Genomic DNA, 26,743 nt, shown 5'->3' with positions numbered 1-26,743 from the left:
GATATTTAAAAAAAAAAAAATCTTGTTGCCGTTGTCGTGTGGATGTAGCCTCAGACAGCATGGCCAATTATTCTCTCTTAGACTCTCCACCATGGACGGCTGTGACATCGTTTTGGGAATTTCTTTCCTTTCTTTTGCACCTATTAGATAATTTCATCTTAAACTATATATTTTAACATCCATACATCCACCTATTATCTGTAACCACTTATCCTGTGCAGGGTTGCGGGCAAGCTAGAGCCTATCCCAACTGACTATGGGCAAGAGGGCAGGGTACACCCTGGACAAGTCGCCAAATCATTGTAGGGCTGACACATAGAAACAAACAACCATTCACGCTCACATTCATACCTACGGTCAATTTAGAGACACCAGTTAGCCTAACCTGCATGTCTTTGGACTGTGGGGGAAACCGGAGCACCCGGAGGAAACCCACACAGACACAGGGAGAACATGCAAACTCCACACAGAAGGCCCCCGTCAGCCATTGGGCTTGAACCCAGAACCTTCTTGCTGTGAGGCGACAGTGCTAACCAATACACCACCATACTGCCCATATATTTTAACAATTAGTCAGTTTATAAAAGGTACAGACAGCCATTATACATATTTTTCAGTCTTCGAGAGACTGACATAAGGTGATACCTAAGTACTAAGACACTAAATGACCACCCTGCTTGGAGAACAATTTCAGCTTATGGACAACTCGGAAGTCCATTGGGATTGTGGACATGAAGGAGTATGAGTATGAGCATGAGTATTAGCTTAGATGTTAGATGTGGAGTATTAGATATGGGCTGACAGCAGTAGCCAGAGTAACTGATGACAAACCAGAGTGATGTGAACTGATGGCACCTTTTTAAATTAATTAAATATGATGTAAACAAGCGGCATGGTGGTGTAGTGGTTAGCGCTGTCGCCTCACAGCAAGAAGGTCTGGGTTCGAGCCCCATGGCCGGCGAGGGCCTTTCTGTGTGGAGTTTGCATGTTCTCCCCGTGTCTGCGTGGGTTTCCTCTGGGTGCTCCGGTTTCCCCCACAGTCCAAAGACATGCAGGTTAGGTTAACTGGTGACTCTAAATTGACCGTAGGTGTGAATGAGAGTGTGAATGGTTGTCTGTGTCTATGGTGGGGTTTACATTAGACCGTATCAGCGGATCATCAGATTAACGTTTTTAAAACGATTAACATGCACACAGCAACACCAATACACGATTCGCCTGCAGACAGCAACGCCAATACACGGATACACTCGGCTCCGCAGGCATCCTGCGCTCCAAATCACTCCGCCCTGAACAGCGAGTGCCCTCTGGAGGGTGTGCACTCCGGCCCTGCGCAGCTCACAGAGCGCGCGAGTGAAGTGCACGAGCAGTAATTCGGGACTGAGCCGCTGTGTGTGTGCTCTCAGTGCATATCGGGTATGCGCGTCACTTACCACTTGCAAGTGGAAGGATGGCAAGCCTAAAGACAATCATAACTACACAATGGGCAGTATTTGCATCAGTATTTGCAGTATTTTCATACTTTTATACTCTTTAATGAAAGGTGATACAAGGCGGAAGTCCGCGCTGTTTTTCAGCAGTCGCGTCACATGACCAACACCAGCGAATCAGGAAGGTGGATGTCACAGTGATGTTGTCCAATGACGACGCCAGCTAGAGCTCAGCACAGCGTATCCGCGTATTCTCAATGTTTACACAGCACCGGACCAGACACGATCTAGATTGAATATGTGGACACTGGCGGATTCCCGTTTCCCGGCGTTTCCAGGCGTTTTAATGTAAACGGACAGTGCATCCGCAAAGAAAACGAGACAGATACGGTCTAATGTAAGCTTGGCCTATGTGTCAGCCCTGTGATGACCTGGTGACTTGTCCAGGGTGTACCCCACCTTTCGCCCGTAGTCAGCTGGGATAGGCTCCAGCTTGCCTGCGACCCTGTAGAACAGGATAAAGCAGCTAGAGATAATGAGATGAGATGATGTAAACAAAATTGGAAACACACTAACTGGGTAGAGTATGTTAAAGGCATGGACATTTTCTCCTTTATTTTTTAGATTCAGAAAATGTCAAAGACATTTTGTGTAGATACTATAAAGCATTTTAGTGAGTGTCCTAATGAGGCTCAAGGGTAGCAGTGGGTCAATGGTTATACCAAAGTACCGTCCATCTGTGTCAATCTAGGACTTAGAAATTAAGATTTGAGGCCAATAAGTAAAACTTCAGTGTTATCAGTTTATCAGAGTTCATTCATAGTTTAATGTCATGAATACCTGATATATAGATTTTATTAAGAATGTGGTAGATTTGGAACATAAATCTGGCTATTGATTTTTTTTTTTTTTTCAGTAAAAAAGAGTTGCTTTAGGGTGGGAGTATCAGCTGTTTTAAGCTGGAAAGAAATGACGTTATTGAGATGACCGAGTTGGAGCAGAATCAAACATGCACAAAGATATTAGACTTAGACAAACTTTATTTATCCCCGAAGGGCAATTATATATTAGATTTAGGGATTATTGAAGATATACTTTAAATCTGACAGGTAATCCACACTAATCCATGAAATTACCAATAACTGATATAGAAGTCAAGGTAGACTGATCTTGATTTATTCGTTTTTTAAAGTGATTGATCTTTGAAGAGCCTATTAAGACTTTATCTGCTGGTGAGAGTCAGATGTGAAAAGGACACGAGGCTAAAGGTCACAGCACACATGTCAAATGATCTCCGACCATTATTAGCACACTCACAACTGAACTCTAAGGGAGCATAGCTGATGAATATGTCACCAGGACACATCAGGCACATCTGGAGATAATTACGGATGAAAGTAATTCACAAAACGAGTGGATATATTACACTACATATGAAATCCTATTAAATAGGTGCTCAAGGTTATGTTTAGAAAAGTAAGTAATAGTAAATAAAGACATTAAAACTAATTTTAGACAGAAATAGTATCTTGTCATACATTCAGGGAACAATATAATTCAGACTCTGCAAAGAAAAAATACGTTATAGCGATAAACATAATTAGAAGTGTTTGTTACTGAATTTTTATATAGAGAAATATTGTCTTTGGTCACTGGCACATAAAACCACACTACTCATCATAGCTATGGCAAGCAAAGCATAAAACAGTTCATTGATGCATGAAGTAAGATATCCGATTTAGAATTTTTTGGACTGTGTCCTAATGTCAGTATCTAAAATTTTCAAGTAAAGAGGAAAAGTACATGTACAAAATGCTCTAAAGATCCAGCCACCCATTATCTGTAACAGCTTATCCTGTGCAGGGTCATGGGCAAGCTGGAGCCTATCCCAGCTGACTATAGGCAAGAGGCGGGGTACACCCTGGACAAGTCGCCAGATCATTGCAGAGCTGACACATAGAGACAAACAACAACTCACAGTCAGTTTAGAGCCACCAATTAGCCTAACCTGCATGTCTTTGGACTGTGGGGGAAACCGGAGGAAACCCACACAGACATGGGGAGAACATGCAAACTCCACACAGGAAGGCCTCCATCTGCCACTGGGCTCGAACCCAGAACCTTCTTGCTGTGAGACAACGGTGCTAACCACTTCTCCACCGTGCCACCCTGCTCTCAAGATGAAAAACCGTTTTATCCTCAACATACACCATAAGATCCTTTCGCTCCTTAAACTCCCAAGACCCAGCTGCAAGAACAGGCCATTATATTGTTCACTCTTGTAACTACACTCACAGAGCATTTTATCAGGAACACCTGTGCCTACTCATTCATGCAATTATCTAATCAGCCAATCATGTGACAGTAGTGCAATGCATAAAATCATGCAGATACAGGCCAGGAGCTTCGGTTAATGTTCACATAAAACATCACAATGGGGAAAAATGTAATCTCAGTGATTTTGCCCATGATATGAGTGTTGGTGCCAGATGGAGTGGTTTGAGTATTTTTATGACTGCTGATCTCCTGGGATTTTCACACAGTCTCTCAATAGTCTCTAGAGTTTACTCAGAATGGTGCAATAAAGAAAAAGCATCCAGTGAGTGTGGATGGAAACGCCTTGTTGATGAGAGAGGTCAATGGAGAATAGCCAGACTGGTTTGGTCTGACAGAAAGGCTGCAGTAACTCTGATAAACACTCTGTGCAACTGTGGCGAGCAGAAAAGCATCTCAGAATGCATGACATGTCAAACCTCAAGGCAGATGGGCTACAAGGGCAGAAGACCAGCTTCCACTTTTGTCAGCCAAGAACAGAAAGATGAGGCTGCAGTGGACACATTTGAAGACTGGATAAAGGTAGGCTGGTCTGATGAATGTTGATTTCTGCTGACACACACAGATGGTAGGGTCAGAATTTGGTGCCAGCAGCATGAATCCATGAGCTAAACATACCTTTTGTCAACAGTCCAGGCTGCTGGAGGGGATATAATGGTGTGGGGAATGTTTTCTTGGCAAACTTTGGGCCTTAATACCAATCATTCATCGCATGAATACCACAGACTATTTGAGTATTGTTTCTGACCATGTGCATTCCTTTATAGCCACAATTTACCCATCTTCTAAAGGCTACTTCAAGCATGATCATACACCATGTCACAAAGCAAAAGTCGTCTCAAACTGGTTTCATGAACATGACAATGAGTTAAATGTTCTTCAGTGGCCTTCCCAGTCACTGGATCTGAATCCAGAAGAACACCATTGGGATGTGGTAGAACAGGAAATTCACAGCATGAGAAAGCGCCTGAATAAATCTTCAGGAATTGCATGATCTAATCACGCCAACACCATAATCTCAAAGGATTGTTTCCAAAATCTTGTGGAATCCAAGACAAGCGGTACCAAGGAACTACAGGACAACTGATGTTAATGCTCATTGCTTGCCAACCAGAAGTAATATTTCTACACCACTGCATTTCATGTAAATGATCTGAGCCCTTCAGATGCATCCTTCCACTGGCGCCCATAATAGACTTTTGTAAATATTTGAATGTGAGTCTACAAACTGTTTATAGTGCTGTGCTGAGCCTTTTGGCAGCTGGCAGCTTTTCTCAAGCTCTGAAGATTTATTCTTGAACATCAACTGGATAAAAACAATACAAACCAAAACGCTATGTAACAGGAAGAGGCATTTACAGGGGATTTTTTTTCTTTTTTTTTCCCTTTTTTAAATCTGTGTGGTTTTTGCAATAACACATATTCACATTGGGGTCTTGGCTGTTCCTTGTGTCATCCATGCAACTAGCTTGAGTCTCACTAGCAGGAAATGTCAATATCATCCAAAACAATGCCCGGCAATCTGTTGTTCGGTCTGCTAAATTCTGGAATTTGTTGTACTCAAGAGTGTTATGGTTCCAGAAAAGAAAAAAAAATATACAGTATATAGTGGTATGCCACATAAGCATGTTGGTATATACAGACTATTTAAATATTAGCTATAATTACATTACAGTAGAAATGGACAAAAGCTCATTTTAATACTTGCTTAAATATTCCTTTTTCAAAGACTGTTCCTGAAATGCATTTCAAGAAAGGAAAACACTGCTTTTCTTTACAACTGAGAAGTCTCCGACAACATGTGAGGTCAGGCAACTGAAAACACATCATCCTCTCTGCATGACAAAATGCAATCATTTTCAAAAGCATGCAAAACTGCACTGAAACCTGCTGAGTCCCAGCCTCCTGTCTGGCCTTTTCAAAGACATAATGACTTGCCTCACCAAAGAGGGCTGAGCTGTCCAATTCCTAGGGCTAAAATATAGGACCCAAGGGTCTCCTTCTATCTTGGGGCCTTTGGACTTATTTGTGGTTGTTTAAATAAACACTGCATGCTGAGGGTGACAAGTCAGAGGAAACCCACTCCTTGCCTTCGGTATGTCTGAGAATAATTCACAAAACCCTGAAAACGGATATAAACAACATTCTTGGGTAGAAAGAACGACAGATCTACAGACTAAAATCACCACCTTAACCCAGAGTGCTTCACATCTTCCATTCAATTGTCCATATGCCAAAGGACTCTCAGTGAAGGCCATGGCCTTTCAGCAGAGAGCTTTCTAATTGATTCTTATGAAGTATAGGAGGGAAGCTGTTCCCTCGGGATGCACATTTATTGGAGCAGTGCCAGGTTTGGAGGCATGTTGGCCTTCATAGTAAGAATTTTTTACACCCCCACCCCCCAAAAAATGAAATCATTCAGACCAGCTGCTTTCTGTACAAAGTCCAGGCACCATGTCTGAATATTCTCTGCTAGACAATGTAATACAACTGCAATACTTGTTACTTCCATAAAAATTTACACAGTTCATTTACAACGAAGACATTCCTCATTGAGTGCAGGAGCCAGAGCCTCAGAGTTCTCTTTAGCATTCTGAAACACTAACAATGATTATAAAAATCTCATCTGGTTTATCTGCATTCACTCCAGTAAATTCATTACGTTCGGCTGTGTTCTTGCTGCAACCTTTTCCTGTGGTACAACATCGCAAATCATGTTCATCTACTCATACAGTGGTGTGTGAAAGTTTGTGAACCCTTTAGAATTTTCTATATTTCTGCATAAATATGACATAAAACAACATAAGACTTTCACACAAGTCCTAAAAGTAGATAGAGAAACCAGTTAAACAAATGAGACAAAAATATTATATTTGGTCATTTATTTATTGAGGAAAATGATCCAATATTATATATACAAAGCAAAAGTATGTGAACCTTTGCTTTCAATATCTGATGTGACCCCCTTGGGCAGCAATAACTGCAGCTAAACGATTCTGGTAACTGTTGATCAGTCCTGCACACTGGCTTGGAGGAATTTTAGCCCATTCCTCCATACAAAACAGCTTCAACTCTGGGATGTTCACATGAACTGCTCGCTTCAGGTCTTTCCACAACATTTCGATTGGATTAAGGTCAGGACTTTGACTTGGCCATTCCAAAACATTAACTTAATTCTTTAACCATTCTTTGGTAGAACGACTTGTGTGCTTAGGGTCGTTGTCTTGCTGCATGACCCACCTTCTCTTGAGAGTCAGTTCATGGACAGATGTCCTGACATTTTCCTTTAGAATTCGCTGGTATAATTCAGAATTCATTGTTCCATCAATGATGGCAAGCCATCCTAGCTCAGATACAGCAAAACAGGCCCAAACCATGATACTACCACCACCATGTTTCACAGATGGGATAAGGTTCTTATGCTGGAATGTAGTGTTTTCCTTTCTCCAAACATAACGCTTCTCATTTAAACCAAAAAGTTCTATTTTGGTCTCATCCATCCACAAAACATTTTTCCAATAGCCTTCTGGCTTGTCCACGTGATATTTAGCAAACTGCAGACGAGTAGCAATGTTCTTTTTGGAGAGCAGTGGCTTTCTCCTTGCAACCCTGCCATGCACACCACTGTTGTTCAGTGTTCTCCTGATGGTGGACTCATGAACATTAACATTAGTCAATGTGAGAGAGGCCTTCAGTTGCTTAGAAGTTACCTCGGGGTCCTTTGTGACCTCGCCAACTATTACACGCCTTGCTCTTCGAGTGATCTTTGTTGGTCGACCACTTCTGGGGAGGGTAACAATGGTCTTGAATTTCCTCCATTTGTACACAATCTGTCTGACTGTGGATTGGTGGAGTCCAAACTCTTTAGAGATGGTTTTGTAACCTTTTCCAGCCTGATGAGCATCAACAACGCTTTTTCTGAGGTCCTCAGAAATCTCCTTTGTTTGTGCCATGATACACTTCCACAAACGTGTTGTGAAGATCAGACTTTGATAGATCCCTGTTCTTTAAATAAAACAGGGTCATGTGTGTCAGGTGTGCCCACTCACACCTGATTGTCATCCCATTGATTGAAAACACCTGACTTGAATTTTACCTTCAAATTAATTGCTAATCCTAGAGGTTCACATACTTTTGCCACTCACAGATATATAATATTGGATCATTTTCCTCAATAAATAAATGACCAAGTATTATATTTTTTGTCTCATTTGTTTAACTGGGTTCTCTTTATCTACTTTTAGGACTTGTGTGAAAATCTGATGATGGTCATATTTATGCAGAAATGTAGAAAATTCTGAAGGGTTCACAAACTTTCAAGCACCACTATATAGTGCACTGTGTAGATTCTAAAATGCCAATCTCGTACACCTCATGTAGCAAGTACTAGTGCATCCCAATGATATTGGAATATCATGAAAGTTCTTTTTTTCATAATTTAATTCAAAAAAGTAAATTTTCGGATATTCCATATTCATTGCATGCACAGTAAAGTAAAATATTTCAAGGCTTTTTTGTTTCAATTTTGATGATTGTATTAGTTTCCACTGTTATGCTGATGACACACAGTTGTAAGTTTCTGCAAAACCTGATGAGAGATATCAGCTTAATAGAATTGAGGAATGTGTGAAGGACATTAGACACTGGATGGTTATTAACTTCCTTCTATTTAACTCTGACAAGACTGAAGTACTTGTACTAGGACCACATGCAGCTAGAAGCAAGTTTTCTGATTACACAGTAACTCTGGATGGCCTTTCTGTTTCTTTACGTGCAGCAGTAAAAGACCTCGGGGTGATTATTGACCCCAGTCTTTCATTCGAAACTCACATTGATATCACCTGGATAGCTTTCTTTCATCTCAGAAATATTGCTAAAATAAGAAATTTAATGTCACTACACGATGCGGAAAAAGTAGTTCATGCTTTCGTTACTTCCAGGTTGGATTATTGTAATGCCTTACTGTCTGGATGTTCCAATAAGTGCATAAACAAGCTCCAGTTAGTTCAAACTACAGCAGCAAGAGTCCTTACTAGAACTAGAAAATATGACCACATCACCCGTCTTATCCACACTGCATTGGCTCCCAATCAAATTTCGTATTGTTTATAAAATACTACTATTGACCTTTAAAGCACTTAATGGTCTCGCACCACAGTACCTGAGTGAACTTCTGCTCCTCTATGACCCGCCATGCCTACTTAGATCAAAAGGTGCAGGCTATCTGCTGGTACCTCATATTGTGAAGGCTACATCAGGGAGCAGAGCCTTTTCTTACAAAGCCCCACAGTTATGGAACAGCCTTCCAAGTAGTGTTCGGGAATCAGACATAGTCTGTGTTTAAGTCTAGGCTGAAAACATATCTGTTTAGTCAAGCCTTTTGTTAATGGTGTTTATGAGGTAAAGGTGTAGATCTGGAGGGTCCACAGACACAGAGTGTTTTGGTAAACTGGGATGTATGGATGCTGTCAGTCCCCCACTCACTTGCTCACTCGAGTTTGTTGACGGTGTAGTGGCTGGCTGCTTTATGTCCCGGGGCTCCCTCATGCCTGTGTTACCTTCTGGCTCTCCCCTTTTAGTTATGCTGTCATAGTTAGTTGCTGGAGTCCATGCTTGTACTCAGTGCAATATGTATACTGTTCCTACTTATTCAGGTGACATTGGGCATACCTAACAACCTGTGTTTTTTCTCCCACCCCCAAACCTGTCCCTCTGAGTTACATGTCAGTCCTGGGATCGAGATGCTGACCTCTTCTGCTCCTCGTACCTGCCTGATCCATCCTGGTGCCCTGTGTCTGGTTGGAGTCTCATCGCATCGCTCCTGTGGAGGACGGCCCCATGTGGACAGTTGAAAGTCACACCTGGAGGACGCTCTGGACACTTACAGTAATGCTTTTATGGCTGAGGACTACAGTTGACTTGCTAACTTTAGGACTGCAGTTGTCATGAACAGTTTTGTACTCAAGTTTCCATCAGTGGAACATCATTGTTCCATTTATAACATCAACAAAACTGACTTCATGTTAAAACTGTTAATGTTATAGTCATGTTGTCTGTTGTTGCCCAAATGAGGACAGGTTCCCTTTTGAATCTGGTTCCTCTCGAGGTTTCTTCCTCATGTCATCTGAGGGAGTTTTTCCTTGCTACCATTGCCACAGGCTTGCTCACTGGGGATAGATTGGGGTAAAATTAGCTCATGTTTTAAGTCGTTCAAATTCTGTAAAGCTGCTTTGCGACAATATTTATTGTTAAAAGCGCTATACAAATAAACTTGACTTGATTATGGCTTATAGCTCATGAAAATAAAAAATCCAGTATCTCAAACTATTAGAATATTTCATTCTGAGTTTGAGTAAAATGGTATAAATACCGTGCATCTCTTGGTCTAGTTCAGTACACACAACCACAATTGTGGGGAAGTTGTCCCTTGACAATTGTCCAGAAGATGATCCTCGACATCCTCCACAAGGAGACTAAGCCACAGAAGGTCATTGCTGAAAAGGCTGGCTGGAAAAGGTGCACAAGCAACAGGGATGACCACAGCCTTGAGAGGATGGTCAAGAAAAATCAATTCAAGAACTTGGGAGAGATTCACAAGGAGTGGACTGAGGCTGGTGTCAGTGCATCAAGAGCACAGATGCACAGATGTCTTCAGGAAAGGGGATACAGCTGTCGCTAATTCCTAATATCAAGCTATTCCTGAACCAAAGACAAGGTCAGAAGCATCTTAGCTGGGCTAAGGAAAGAACTGGACTGTTGCTGAGTGGTCCAAAGTCCTCTTTACAGATGAAAGTAAATTTTGCATTTCATTTGGAAATCAAGGTCCTAGAGTCTGGAGGAAGAGTGGAGAAGCACAGAATCCAAGGTGTTTGAAGCCCAGTGTGAAGTTTCCACAGTCTGTGATGATTTGGGTACCAAGTCATCTGCTGGTGTTGGCCCACTGTGTTTTATCAAGTCTACTAATTCAGTGTTTCTCAACCACTGGGCCGCTTAGCACCATCTAGTGGGCCACAAATTTTTTTTTCAAGTTGAAGCTAATTTTTACTTGTAATAGGGTACAATTGCTGGGTTGCATCCAATGTCACATCTGCCTCATTAAGCTATGGTCACACTACAGCTTGCGATGGGATATCGATGAAAATGAGGCATTTTGGTGGTGATGCATGGCAATATACATGTGAGCTAAAAGTTATGGTCACACAGCAGGTGAACACTTGACTGTCATGCCTTTACACACTTGAGTCTGGCGCAGCTCAAGTGACCACGTGCCCTCACAGAGTGGATTGTGCATGCTCTTGGGACCCAGTCATTATGGGAAACACCTGATACTGTTTTGAGTGCAATCAGCATATGCATATAAGGATGCTGTTTTCACAGAAGCTTTGCGAAGTATTATCATTATCACTGTCACATTTGTTTCTAGCCATGTTTATAATGCTGTTTAAATACTCTGCATTATAAGTCTGCTTTTTGTTTTGCTTTCGTTTGTGTTTTGTGTTTGTAAAGATCATGCCTGTTAATAAACACTCTCCCTGCACTTCGATCCGTCTACCGCCATTTATCTTGGGTCTTGATCCCCAGATCTTTAACCCAGCCACATATAAAAAGTTGTAACACCTCCACGCTCTTCCAGGTTTTCATCTATGTGTCCGTGTAGAACGATGTCTGCAGCACCAGGTAGTTTAAGGTATCAGAGAAGTCAACGGATGGATAATTTTCCAACTCACAGGAAAACCCCTTCTTTGTTAATGTGTAAGGATACATCCTTAAGTGGTTTCTATATCCACTTCTTTTGAGTGTAGTGTACTTCTTGGTTTTAATAACTTGCTTGTTTGCTGTACACAAACATGGCAATAAGTTCTTGTGTTAATCGACCACACTCAACTTTTGGATCATGAATCCCTTTTGATTGAGAATGCCCTGCATGCATGGGTTTATGTTGGCTTCTGGCACATCCATACAGTTTTAAATACAATTAAAAATAGTTTGTTTTTATTGCATTTATTTAATTCCTGGGCCCCCATCTGTAATAAGGAGTGACACACTTTACAATAGATCATTAGATTCTAATAGAATAGATGAGCCAAAATAATTGGGGATCTTTTTTAATGGGCCTTGATTTGGTCCAAGTATGAATAGGTGGGCCTCAAAACAGGAAAGGTTGAGAACCCCTGCACCAGGGGCGATTTCTCAGAGACAACAAGGGAAGCCGAGCTTCCCCTAAAATTCTCTCCCCAAACTGCGGCATCTACGATGTTGAATTCTCATTAAAACAATAACTTGCATAACATAATATATGCCCAAGATTGTATTTATGTTCATAACTATCCTGTAACTTATTTGAGTGATGTCTGATGAACTTGCAGTTCGCTACGAGAATCACCTTTGCTGCCAGGCTGTAACCTTTCTTATTTCAATGGGCTCTATGGACTGGCAGCAGTGTTGCCAGATTGGGCGGTTTTAAGTGCATTTTGGCGGGTTTTGAACATATTTTGGGATGGAAAACATCAGCAGTATCTGGCGACACTGACTGGCAGCCGGGTATCCGCTGCAGTCTATGAGACGGCTCTGAACAGCCAATTTCGGCTAGTTGTTATTGGTTAAAATCAACAAAATCGTCACTTCCAGGGAAGCCGGGCTTCTCTGGGACTAAACGAGACAGTGGGAGGGACAAGAAGCCGGGCTGATAAAGGATTATTGGAGGTAGTGTTTGAAAGACATGAGGAGGGCGGTACTTCGGCGAGGAACACGGAAGCATGATCAGTCCCTAGCGGATGTCGAGAAAGTGTAGTCGTGTGCCAAAGTGCTGTCCGAATTTCTTTTCATATAAACGGTTCTTCTCATTGATGTCTCTGTACATTACTCTGTAAATAAATGTAAATATTACTCGTTGTGCTCCGTTAACTTTCATCCATTCTATCAGTTTGATCATTCGTGAATTCACTCGTTTATTTCATTTGTAGTTCAATCTGGTTGTAGGCTAGCTTGAGCCTTATTGGGATCTGCAGTGCTAGCTGCTAACAGAAATTGGTAAAGTCTCTCGAAAGCACAACCAGCTGGTATGACAGGGTCACAGACCATTTTCTGGAAAAGGAGCGGAGGGCAGAATTTGTGTATAAATAGTGTTCATGTTCATGAATCTGAAGTGTGTATATTGTTCAGTAATGTTAAGAGAATGGTGTGCTCTGTGTTATAGGTTATACCTGGGTATAATATTCAAGGTTCTGTGTGTTGCATAGCCTACCTGGTTATGAATTTCCAGACTGTGTTGCAGAAGATGTTCAAGGATGTGTTGCACAGCTGGGTGTTGTGTTAAAGATTCTGTGTTGCATATCAGGGTATGATGTTCAAGGCTCTTCGTTGAATAGCCAGTGATTTTTGGATGTTTGATATTTTTGATTAAGGATATGAGGCACTAGCCTGGCAAGCCAGACTATAACATGAAATGTACAAGCAAAAATACTTTCTGCCACTAGGTAGGGTTGTCTAGTTCACTATGCTAATGGGGCACACCTTTCTATGCTTTGATATCCGGCCTACAGGTTTTACGATGAATGCGTAAAATGGGCTTCCCCTGTGTTAAAAACCAGCAGCCGCCACTGCCCTGCACTAAGCAACAAGCTAGTTCTTTCTTTCTAAATTTCAATATTTTGAGATGCACTAGTATACACAATGGAGTGTGAAGTTTTGTGACTGAGCTTAAGTTTGAACTAAATAAAATCAAATTACTTGCCTGAAGACAATTTAAGATTACTGTTGGTCAATGTGTTTATCTTTTCTTGTCTTGACTATTGCGATTCTCTCTTTTATGGTCTCCCTGCCACATTACTAATCACCTGCAGTACATCCAAAACTCAGCAGCTAGAGTCCTCACACTCACCAAGTGCACTGCTCACATCATTCCTGTTTTACAGCAACTGCATTGGTTGCCAGTTATCTGTCATATTAAATACAAAATCCTACTTCTAACTTATAAAGCTCTTCATGGTTTCGCCCCTTCCTATCTCTGTGAGCTAATTCATTTGTACTGTCACTCCCGCTCCCTCAGATCTTCTGTCTCTGGACTTTTGACTGTTCCACGTTTTAAACTGGCATCTATGGGTGGCAGATCATTCAGTGCTGCTCCTAAACTTTGGAATTTATTACCACAATTGCTTTGTGATTGTTCCACTCTCTCTTCCTTCAAAGCTAACCTGAAAACTTTCCTTTTTTACCTCACACTACTCTTCCCAGTGTGTTTTTTTTTTTGTGTGTGTGTGTGTGTAACTCCTGTGTAAAGCATCCTTGGGTTTGTGAAAGGCGCTATATAAATTGAAATTATTATTATTATTATTATTATTATTACTGTAAGTTTCAGATTATTATTCTGTCTCCTTTTGATTTTTAGCTCATCCAGCCACAGGCCAGGCCAGATGAGCTTATGCGATCACACCTCCTCTGTTCATAATTTACAAAAATCTCTACTTCTCCTACAGGGTTGATCGGATTTCGATCAAACTCACATACGTTGTTCCCCAGGTGGGTGTGCATAAAAGTTGTCAAGATGGTGGCGCCGCCTGTCATATTTACGATTTTATGGGCGTCTTGGCCTGTATGAGCTACAGCCTCATTGAGGCTATTTTATTTTTCTTGCTTATGACAGCCTCATAATTTTCACCATTCGAACACACAGTGTAGGAATTTTATAGAAATTAATTACTTAACTAATTAACATTTACAGATGAGGCTAAAGCTGATCATAAATAGATTTTTTTTAATATTGCTGTTATTTATCAAAGAACAATGTATAATCCTTGTTATAGTGAAGTTTTCAGTAAGGAGGCAATTTAACATTTATGGAAAGAGTCTCCAGTATCAGCACATTGTACTGGTAGTAAGTTTTCTGCCATGGGAAAATCTTTAGGATAGATTACTTTGCAGTTTCATGGTTTCTTAATAACATGACAAGCGCATTTTTTTTTTGTCCTCAAAAGGAAGGAAAACACAAGCTAATGAAGGAAAGACTATGTCGCTGCTACAGTGTAGGTAATAACAGGAACTAACTTTTGCTGATATTCTTTAAGCTTACATGTAACTAAAAACAGTAATAAAGTATGACTTTTCATTCATTAATAAAATGAACACTTGGAACATTGCTGTGTGTTGAAAGAGTGATAAAACAAACCGACGATTAAACTGAGAGAGGTAATGAAAAGAAAGTCGTTTTGCTTTTGCTCTGCAGGATTGGGTGAGGGAGTGGCAGGGTGTATTGGTTCTGCTATGAGTGAAGTGTTGACTGAATGGTGATACTGTAGCAGGCAACAGCCAAAGACCGCTGATGGATTTCACAAATATCTCAAATATTTTACTGACATACAAACCTTGCAAAACAGTACACACTATCTTAGACACTGGTCAAGAAAGCAACATAAGCAAATCTTACATCTTTTGCTTCTGGAAGAACGTCTGCTTTTTTAATGCTACTAGAAGCTTTGTTAGCTCATTGTAAATCCTACATATGCATTCTAAATGAAATGCATGTGTGCATTCCTCACCCTCTGCTCTATACAAGCTCGAGCTGCAGGCCATTACATACCTCTTGTGTCTCTTTGACAAATGCAGCCAGGCATGTTAGACGTAATTTGAACCTACAGTATGCTTTCACCCAACCATCTGCCTAAACAGGATATTATTCCTGCAGCCCAGAATAAAGCAAGAGTAGGCATATACATATCTTGCATAGCACTACTATATTTCCATGTGGTTTAGGATGATCCATATTCCCAGAGATATCACTTTGTGAGAGAAAAGAGCTCTTGCTGCATCCAGAATGATGGCTGGGCATGATTTATATGGAATAACATTAAGCACACAGTGTGAACTGCCACATCTCATACATAACAGATCTCATCTGTAATATTCCTCCTTTCTCAAAAAAAAAATGCAGGCATAACTTCCTATTGTAAGTTGATATCCTCCAGATATACATAGATCAGATGAGAGCTCCATTGCTGACTGGAAAAGGTTGGCAAGAGTGCCTCACTTTGTGAAATTTCAAATTAGAATTTCCAAATTAGTGTCCATCCCTTTAGAAGGCAACTCAAAAATCTGCAACTATACCGTCATGGATACTATACTGATCCTGAACAGATAGTCATTTCTATTTACAGATACACAGTACTGTGCAGAAGTCTTAGGCACACTATATATTTTTTCATACAAACTTTGTTATAGATTTCTATTTTATGACTTCTACATTATCGAGTCAGTACAAAAACATTTTAGATTTACAAACGTTTGTTTTTAAGCACAAAATTAAATGTTACAGGAAAAAATATGTTTGTATCTGTGTATATTACATAAGAGACCACTTTTGAGATTAAAAAAGAAAACATAATAAAGGCTACTGGGTTTTATTACAAAATTAAGAAGTAAATGTGACAAAGTGTCCAGAAGAACTGTGGCTGGTTCTGCAAGATGCTCAGTAAAACCTACAGCTCATTTCCTTATAAAACTGCACTCATTGTGCCTGAGACAAATCATTTTTTTTTAAAGCAAAGGGTTGTCTCACACCAAATATCGACTGTTTCATTTATTATGACTTACTGCTGTTTACAGTAATTTTTTAATGTTGAAACATTTCATTTAATTATTTTTAAGCCATTCTTGGTCTACATTTCTTTACCTAAGACTTTTGGCCAGTACTGTATGTCGCAAAGATTGATTCACGACACTCATTTGGAACAGTAATAAAATTAGACTCTGCTATGAAATTACACTGAAAATAGTTCACTGAATTTATTTCATTGAAATGTGTATACTGATTCCACATGAATGAATTAAGTTGCATTTACACAGCTTGTTTTCATATAGGCCAGAGATTCTCAACCTTTTCTACTTTAAGGCCCACCTATTCATACTTGTAACGAGTTGGGGCCCATTAAAAAAGATCCCCAATTATTTTGGCCCATCTATTCCATTAGAATCTAATAATCTATTGTAAAGTGTACTAATGGGATGCAACATCACTCTCTGTTATAGATGGGAGCCCAGGAATTAAATAAATGCAATAGAAACAATTTTTTTTAAAATGCAGGTATTGTATTTAAAACTGTACGGCTGTGCCAGAAACCAAACCATGCATGCAGGGCATTCTCAGTCAAAAGGGATTAATGATCCCAAAGTGGAGTCTGATTGATTAACACAAGAACTTATTGCCATGTTTGTGTACAGCAAATAAGCAAGTTATTAAAACCAAGAAGTACACTCAAAAGAAGTGGATATAGAAACCACTCAATGGAATAGATTCTTACATGCTAAGAAAGAAGGATTTTTCCTATGAAAGAAATTTAGTAGCTAAATTTGACATTAAGTAGAATACATTTTGATCCTATTGTAGCCGGAACTAAATACAAAGACAATAGTTATGCATGCTATTAATGTGAAGATAATTAACAGATAATCAACAGATTTAAGTTTTTTTTTTAAAGATTGTGTATATTTTTAGTCTTTTGTATTTGTAATTATTTCTATCTGTACATGCACGACCCCACCAGCTCTGCTGATCAACTTATCCTGTTTAAATAAAGTTATTCATTCATTCATTCATTCATTATGAGTTGGAAAATTATCCATCCATTGAGTTCCCTGACATCTCAAACTACCTGGTGTTGCAAACATCATTCTACACGGACAGACAGATGAAAACCTGGAAGAGCATGGAGGTATACAACTTTTTATATGTGGCTGGGTTAAAGATCTGGGGATCAAGACACTACAAGATAAATCCTGTATCATTTATGCCCGGGTAAGGAGGAACTTCTGGGCTTTTCGTCCTCATCTTTGCAATGGTTGATAGAATGCAACAAGTTTTAGGATCGGGTATAAACAAATCACAGCTGCTTAATTCTTAATCCCCCTACTCTTCCAGCAGGCATCATCCAGGCATCAAAGATCCATATAATTTATTAAACGTATTTATTTATTCTGCACACTGTACGTGTACTCTCTCCCTCTGTGTGTATACGTGTGTGTGTGTGTGTGTGTGTGTATGCGCTCTCTCTTTTTGTGTGCACGTGTGCACACGTGGGTTTAATGCTGAGGAGGAATGTGAAAAAAATAAAGGCTTGTTCTTCTTAATTTACCCACAAATGTATTTATTCCACTTGAAAAGTTTTCGACAAACCAGCTACCAGATTTGGGATATTATGACATCCTGAACTATTTAGTATTTGGCTTCTCATCTCTCATCTCATTATCTCTAGCTGCTTTATCCTGTTCTACAGGGTCGCAGGCAAGCTGGAGCCTATCCCAGCTGACTACGGGCGAAAGGCGGGGTACACCCTGGACAAGTCGCCAGGTCATCACAGGGCTGACACATAGACACAGACAACCATTCACACTCACATTCACACCTATGGTCAATTTAGAGTCACCAGTTAACCTAACCTGCATGTCTTTGGACTGTGGGGGAAACCGGAGCACCCGGAGGAAACCCACGCGGACACGGGGAGAACATGCAAACTCCGCACAGAAAGGGCTCGAACCCGGACCTTCTTGCTGTGAGGCAACAGCGCTAACCGCTACACCACCGTGCCGCCCAGTATTTGGCTTAAAACTTGAAAAATATTCATGGCCCAGTGGCTGAGAAACACTGATATAGGCAACATGAGTCCTGGAATAAAAGCAAACTCCCCACACTCATCCAAGCTGAGAATCATACCGAGGACCCTGAAGCAATGAGATGGTGATGCTGCACACTACACTACTAAGCCATACTACATGAGCAAGTGCATGATCACGCTAATTTACTACAAGTTATTTCCTGTCAGTGGAAACATCCTCACACTTATTTATAATGTGATTAGATCTACATTAAATTTACCACATTCGCTCTGCATAATTCAAACACGTACAACCCCGATTCCAAAAAAGTTGGGAACAAAGTACAAATTGTAAATAAAAACGGAATGCAATGATGTGGAAGCTTCAAAATTCCATATTTTATTCAGAATAGAACATAGATGACATATCAAATGTTTAAACTGAGAAAATTAAAGAGAAAAATTAGGTGATTTTAAATTTCATGACAACAACACATCTCAAAAAAGTTGGGACAAGGCCATGTTTACCACTGTGAGACATCCCCTTTTCTCTTTACAACAGTCTGTAAATGTCTGGGGACTGAGGAGACAAGTTGCTCAAGTTTAGGGATAGGAATGTTAACCCATTCTTGTCTAATGTAGGATTCTAGTTGCTCAACTGTCTTAGGTCTTTTTTGTCGTATCTTCCGTTTTATGATGCGCCAAATGTTTTCTATGGGTGAAAGATCTGGACTGCAGGCTGGGCAGTTCAGTACCTGGACCCTTCTTTTACACAGCCATGATGCTGTAATTGATGCAGTATGTGGTTTGGCATTGTCATGTTGGAAAATGCAAGGTCTTCCCTGAAAGAGACGTCGTCTGGATGGGAGCACATGTTGCTCTAGAACCTGGATATACCTTTCAGCATTGATGGTGTCTTTCCAGATTTATAAGCTGCCCATGCCACATGCACTAATGCAACCCCATACCATCAGAGATGCAGGCTTCTGAACTGAGCGCTGATAACAACTTGGGTCGTCCTTCTCCTCTTTAGTCCGAATGACACAGCGTCCCTGATTTCCACAAAGAACTTCAAATTTTGATTCATCTGACCACAGAACAGTTTTCCACTTTGACACAGTCCATTTTAAACGAGCCTTGGCCCAGAGAAGACGCCTGTGCTTCTGGATCATGTTTAGATACAGCTTCTTCTTTGAACCATAGAGTTTTAGCTGGCAACGGCGGATGGCACGGTGAATTGTGTTCACAGATAATGTTCTCTGGAAATATTCCTGAGCCCATTTTGTGATTTCCAATACAGAAGCATGCCTGTATGTGATGCAGTGCTGTCTAAGGGCCCAAAGATCACGGGCGCCCAGTATGGTTTTCCGGCCTTGACCCTTACGCACAGAGATTCTTCCAGATTCTCTGAATCTTTTGATATTATGCACTGTAGATGATGATATGTTCAAACTCTTTGCAAGTTTACACTGTTGAACTCCTTTCTGAGATTGCTCCACTATTTGTCGGCGCAGAATTAGGGGGATTGGTGATCCTCTTCCCATCTTTACTTCTGAGAGCCACTGCCACTCCAAGATGCTCTTTTTATACCCAGTCATGTTAATGACCTATTGCCAATTGACCTAATGAGTTGCAATTAGGTCCTCCAGCTGTTCCTTTTTTGTACCTTTAACTTTTCCAGCCTCTTATTGCCCCTGTCCCAACTTTTTTGAGATGTGTTGCTGTCATGAAATTTCAAATGAGCCAATATTTGGCATGAAATTTCAAAATGTCTCACTTTCGACATTTGATATGTTGTCTATGTTCTATTGTGAATACAATATCAGTTTTTGAGATTTGTAAATTATTGCATTCCATTTTTATTTACAATTTGTACTTTGTCCCAACTTTTTTGGAATCAGGGTTGTAGATATTTGTTGAAATTAAATTTAGTATAAGCATAGAAATCACATTTTGATGAGAAAGTGAGCATCCATCCATTATCTACATTGTTTATCCGTCAGGGTCACAGGGGAGCTGGAGCCAATCCCAGCTGACTTCAGCCAGGAGGGAGGGTACACCCTGGGCAGGTCGCCAATCTATTGCAGGGCTTTAAAAAAAACTGAATATTTTTGTGTAAACTATGCATAATATTTTCTCTCACATCTGACCAACCACATACAAGGTGTGATCAAAAAGTTTCAGGACTATTCCTGTTGAAAACCAATGGAGAGTGACAAGGTCATGCATGTGCAGTAGGAGTGAGCAGTAACTCTTGTGAGTCAGTATACCACATGACATTGCACTGTCAATGTGTGTTAAACACATTTTTTGGACAAAGTTGAAGTGCACATTTGCAATTTGCGCAATGTGCAAGCACTTGCAATCAGCTTTGAAATGCTTCAGCAAGCCTACAGCAAAAAAAGCAATGAGCTGGATGAGATGTTTTGAGTGGCGTTTGTGCTTCAAGAGGGTCAAGACATCACTGGAGGATAAGATTCTTTCCTTCTTGACACATGAATGCCACTCAAAACACCTCACCCAGCCCATTTCTTCATTGCCGTAGGCTTGCTGAAGCATTTCCATGGTCTCCATTGCTGATTCCCTCCAGTATGATACAGAATTTGATGTTTGCTCTCTGGGCTATAGTAAAATTGCAAACGCGTATGTGCACATTACCGCAAAAACGAGTGTAACACAGGTCCCGATGTTGATAGCATGATGTCACACAGCATACTGACTCATGAGATTTACTGCTCATTCCTGCTACACGTGCATGACCTTATCACATTCTATTCATTCGCAGCAGGAACAGTCCTGGAACTTTTTGATCACACCTTGTATTCAGTTTATTCAGTGTACAGATATACACAAATATCCAAGATGGTAAATGTAAAAGTAGGTAGCGCCCATAGCACTAGTTAGGCAGGTGGCAAATGCACTGTGAACCTATTTCTCTACTTCTGTACATCTGTAATTTCATAGCGGACACTAATGGATGTACTGACATTACAGGCATTTACCAGACGCTCTTATCCAGATGACATACTGCAATGTACAACATACCCAGAGCAGCCTGGGGAGCAATTGAGGGTCAGGAGCCTTGCTCAAGGGCACTTCAGCCATTCCTGCTGGTCCAGGGAATCAAATGGGTAACCTTTTTGTCCCAAAGCTGCTTCTCTAACCATTAGGCCATGGCTTCCCCTGATGACATTGCAATCTCAAAGGTGCATCCTGAACCCAAACAAATAGCAGCTTGTTCTTTACAGCAGCTGTGTTGTTCCTAATCTAATACAGTATGGTGTGAACCTGGCAACCCTATCACATTTTCTCAGTGAAACAGAATCTGAGAGGGTGGGGTGGTACGGGTATGCAGCGTCCTTGCTAGTTGCTAAGAGAACCCTTGGCTCTATTTTGGAGTTCCAGTTTTCAGAGAGATTGGGATACTACTGGAAACTATGAGTAACTGATACAGTCATGGGAAAAAGAAAGTACACCCTTCTTCAATTCTGTATTTTTATCTATCAGGGCAGAAATAACAATAGTGTGGCAGTAGCACTCACCAGCTTCAATAAGAAACCTCAGGTGACAGCAAAAAACAGATTCCAACATGTAGTCTTTTTTTTCCGAAAAAGTATCCAAACATTCAGAAACCAGGTGGGAAAGAATAATTCAGTAACATGTGGAACCACCATTAGCAACAATAAGGTGAAGCAAATATCTCCTATAGGGGTTTATCAGTCTCTCACATTGTTTTGAAGATATTTTGGCTCACTCTTCTTTATAGCATTGCTTCAGTTCATTAATGTTTGAGGGCATTCATTAATGCACAGCTGTCTTATGATCACGCCACACCATCTTAATGGGGTTGAGGTCTGAACTTTGACTTGGCCATTGCAACATCTTAATTTTTTTTACTCTTTCAGCCATTCAGATGTTGATTTGCTGGTGTAATTGGGATCAATTGTCTTGTTGCATGACCTGATTTCAGCCCAGCTTAAGCTGCTGGACAGATGGCCTCACATTTGTCTCAAGAACATTCTGGTGTAAAGTGAAGTTTGTTGTTATCTCAATTACTGCAAGCTTCTTGGGTTATGTGGCTGCAAAACAAACCTAAATAATCACCTCTCCACCACCATGCTTGACAGCTGATATGAGTTGTATAGGGTGATATGCGATGTTTGGTTTTTGCCAAACAAACATACCACTATGCATGATGACCATATCTCCATCTTGGTCTGATATTGGATAGGGATAGGACAGACGATATTGTTGAACTTTCATGGTTTGTTCAGATGCAATTTTGCAAACTTAAGATCAGCCTTTTTCTGATTGAGTTTTCATGAATAAGACATTTAACATGCTTACAGAGGCCTGGAGGTCACAGAATATAGCACTTGGTGTTTTCTTTATATCTCCGAGCATTAAACAGTCTGACCTTGGATTGAATTTGCTGGGACATGCACTCCTGGGAAACCCGGTAACTCTCTTGAAAGCTCTCCATTTGCAAACAATCCTTCCCAATGTAGAACACTGAATTTCAAATTGTTTGGAGATAGCCTTATAACCCTTCCCAGATTAATGAGCAGAAACAATTGCTTCACTGAGATCCTTTCTTCTTGACAGGATGTAGACACACACCTGAATGCTCCTGAGCACCAACATGCCAGAAGTTCTGCTTTTTTTTTTAGAGGTAGTCACACTCCTAATCACATGCATTTCATTAGTAACACCTGGCTGCTAATTACTCTTTTAATGATTGTAGAAATAGGAAGAGTGAAAAAAAATTTCCTAGGTTTTTTTTTTGGGGGGGGGGAATTGACTACATATTAAAATCTATCTGTTTTTGTTGTTGTTGTCACCTGGAGTTATTTGTTAATGTATAGAAGTTGGTGAGGACCACACAATTGTTATTTAGGCCCTGATAAATAAAACCATAGAACTGAAGAAAGGTGTACTTTTATTTTCCCATGACTGTAATACTGTTATAGACCACAGTAAGGTTATAGTGAGTTTTTAATGATTGTTCATGTGATTTATTTGTTGTATTTGAATTATGTTTTTACTCTTTTCTTTGCAACAAATATGAACATATTTGGGAATTCACATCTGTATTTGTCTTCTTTAATTTAGTTGCAAGGCTTATGACTGGGGAGCAATATGGCTATTGATTGTTCTGTCATTCATTGGGTCAAACCAATAGATTCCCTGGTTTCTTCAGGGTGATGTAGTCACTATAGTGATTGTACTCCAATTTTGTATCAGCTGTGGCTGTTGTGGTCCCATGTCCACATTTTACATTTCAGATTTATCATTAGAACTGGTATAGAATATACAGTATAAACTGTTAAATATAGATGTTAAAAAGAAACATAATTCCATCCATTATCTGTACCCACTTATCCTGTTCTACAAGGTCGCAGGCAAGCTGGAGCCTATCCCAGCTGACTATGGGAGAGAGGACAAGTCGCCAGGTCATCGCAGGGCCGACACAGAGACAAACAACCATTCACACTCACACCTGCGGTCAAATTAGAGCCACCAATTAACCTAACCTGCATGTCTTTGGACTGTGGGGGAAACCGGAGCACCCAGAGGAAATCCATGCAGACACGGGGAGAACATGCAAACTCCACACAGAAAGGCCCTTGCTGGGCTCAAACCCAGGACCTTCTTGCTGCGAGGCAACAGTACTAACACTACACCACCGTGCCACCCAAGAAACAGCTCATCTCATTATCTCTAGCCACTTTATCCTGTTCTACAGGGTCGCAGGCAAGCTGGAGCCTATCCCAGCTGACTACGGGCGAAAGGCGGGGTACACCCTGGACAAGTCGCCAGGTCATCACAGGGCTGACACATAGACACAAACAACCATTCACACTCACATTCACATTCACACCTACGGTCAATTTAGAGTCACCAGTTAACCTAACCTGCATGTCTTTGGACTGTGGGGGAAACCGGAGCACCCAGAGGAAACCCACACAGACACGGAGAGAACATGCAAACTACGCACAGAAAGGCCCTCGCCAGCCACGGGACTCGAACCCAGACCTTCTTGCTGTGAGGCGACAGCGCTAACCACTACACCACCGTGCTGCGCAAATATAAATCTAATTTTTCAAAGTAATTTCATAGGAGAGACTAATTTCAGGATTTATCAACTGTAGTGATGACATTGTGCTCCCAGACAAACACTATGAATCAATCTTTGCAATATACACTCACCATCCACTTTAATAGGAACACCTATACACCTGCTCATTTATGCAGTTATTCAATCAACCAATCAGAAAATCCCAGCTCAGTAGTTTCTGAAATACTCAAACCAGCCCATCTGGTACCTACATCCATACCATGAACAAAGTCACAGAGATCAAACTTTTCCCCCATTCTGATGTTTGTTGTGAACATTACCTGAAGCACTTGATCTGGATTTGCATGATGAACTGCTACCATATGATTGGCTGATTAGATAACACTTGAGTGTATATCTGAAAACAGAAATGACCATCCATTCAGGATCACTGTAGCATCCATGACAGTATAATTGCAGGTTTGCGTTGCTTTCTCAAGTGATGGACACTATTTTTAAAAATTGTTTAGCAGTGACAAACATACAGGTAGACAAACAGATACAGCATGAGTGCCTTCTCTTAATGAGACCAAACATCTTGTGATCTTGAGAAAGCAACTTTTGTTATGTTAAGATCATGAGAGCCCTGTGATGACCTGGCGACTTGTCCAGGGTGTACCCCGCCTTTCGCCCGTAGTCAGCTGGGATAGGCTCCAGCTTGCCTGCGACCCTGTAGAAGGATAACGCGGCTAGAGATAATGAGATGAGAGATGAGAAGATCATGAGAAAAAAATAATTCATAGCCTTTCTTGACTTCTGTAGAATTCAGAAATGGTTCTGTATATTCTACATGCTAGTGCATCTCAAACAATTAAAATATCATGAAAAAGTTCAATATTTTCCATCAGTTATTTAAGAAAGTGAAATGTTAATATATTCTAGACTCATTACACATAAATTAAAATGTTTCGAGCATTTTTCTATTTTAATTTTGATAATTATGGCCTACAGTGCAAAAAAAAATCTCAAAATGAGAATACTTAATTTCAAGTTTGAGTAAAACAGTATAAATACTGTGTATCTCTCGGTCTACTTCAGTACACACAACTACAATCATGGGGAAGACTGCTGACTTGACAGTTATCCAGAAGACGGTCATCAACACCCTCCACAAGGAGAGTAAGCCACAGAAGGTCATTGCTGTAAAGGCTGGCTGGAAAAGGTGCACAAGCAACAGGGATGACCACAGCCTTGAGAGGATGGTCAAGAAAAATCAATTCAAGAACTTGGGAGAGATTCACAAGGAGTGGACTGAGGCTGGTGTCAGTGCATCAAGAGCCACCCCGCAGACATCTTTAGGAAAGGGGCTACAACTGTCACATTCCTAATATCAAGCCACTCATGAACCAGAGACAATGTCAGAAGTGTCTTACCTGGCCTCACAGTTATGGTATAGCCTTCCAAGTAGTGTTTGGGACTCAGACACAGTCTCAGTGTTTAAGTCTCGGCTGAAAATATATCTTTTTAGTCAAGCCATTTGTTAATAGTATTTATTAGGTAAAGGAGGTAATGGTCCTCAGGTATAAAGTGTTTTTGGTAAACTGGGATGCATGGATGCTGTCGTGTCCCCCCCCCCCACACACACACACTCACACACACTCTTACACGTTCATTCAAGTTTGTTGATGGTGGAGTGACAGGCTGCTTTATGTCCCAGGGCTCCCTCATGTCTGTGTTACCTTCTAGCTCTTCCTTTTAGTTATGCTTTTATAGTTAGTCTTGCTGGAGTCCCTGCTTGCACTCAGTGCAAAATGTATATTGTTCTAAATCATTAAGTGACACTGGGCATACCTAATAACCTGTGTGTCTCCCCCCCCCATCTCTTCCCTTTGTCTGTCTCTCTCTGTCGAGTTACATGTCAATCCTGAGACACCAGTGATGCTTTCTGCTCCTCGGACCTGCCTGATCCATCCTGATGCCCTACGTCAGGTTGGAGTCTTCTCACATTGCTCCTGTGGAGGATGGCCCCATAATGACAGTCGAAAGTCACACTTGGAAGTTGGCTCTGGACACTTACAGTTTTGCTATGATGGCTGAGGACTACAAGTGACATGATAACTTTAGAACTGCAGTTGTCATGAACAATCTTGCACTCAGGTTTCCATCAATGAACAGTTTATAACTTCAATGAAATAGATTTCATGCTAAAACTATAATGAATTTCCTGGTTACACAGTTATACTTTGTGACTATATGGGACATAATTATAGAAGCAAGTTATTTATAATCACACTATCTGTTATCACCCAGATGAGGATGGGTTCCCTTTTGAGTCTGGT

General features: G+C 40.7%; 1 protein-coding gene across 3 annotated transcripts in view; it reads right to left on the bottom strand.

Annotated features, from left to right (window-relative positions):
* flt4 (fms related receptor tyrosine kinase 4) overlaps positions 1-26,743 on the bottom strand; it is a 133,341-nt gene that overhangs the window by 92,130 nt on the left and 14,468 nt on the right. The window contains exon 1 of one of the 3 annotated variants that reach the window (XM_060927448.1): positions 4,184-4,208. The exons of the other annotated variants lie outside the window; for them this stretch is intronic. The gene's annotated coding sequence lies outside the window, so the exon portion shown is untranslated. Of the gene's footprint in view, positions 1-4,183; positions 4,209-26,743 lie in introns of those variants that run through there. 3 annotated transcript variants of the gene reach the window in all.

Source organism: Neoarius graeffei, chromosome 8, assembly GCF_027579695.1.
Source record: "Neoarius graeffei isolate fNeoGra1 chromosome 8, fNeoGra1.pri, whole genome shotgun sequence".
Classification (NCBI taxonomy): domain Eukaryota; kingdom Metazoa; phylum Chordata; class Actinopteri; order Siluriformes; family Ariidae; genus Neoarius; species Neoarius graeffei.
This window is presented reverse-complemented; position numbering and strand designations above follow the sequence as displayed.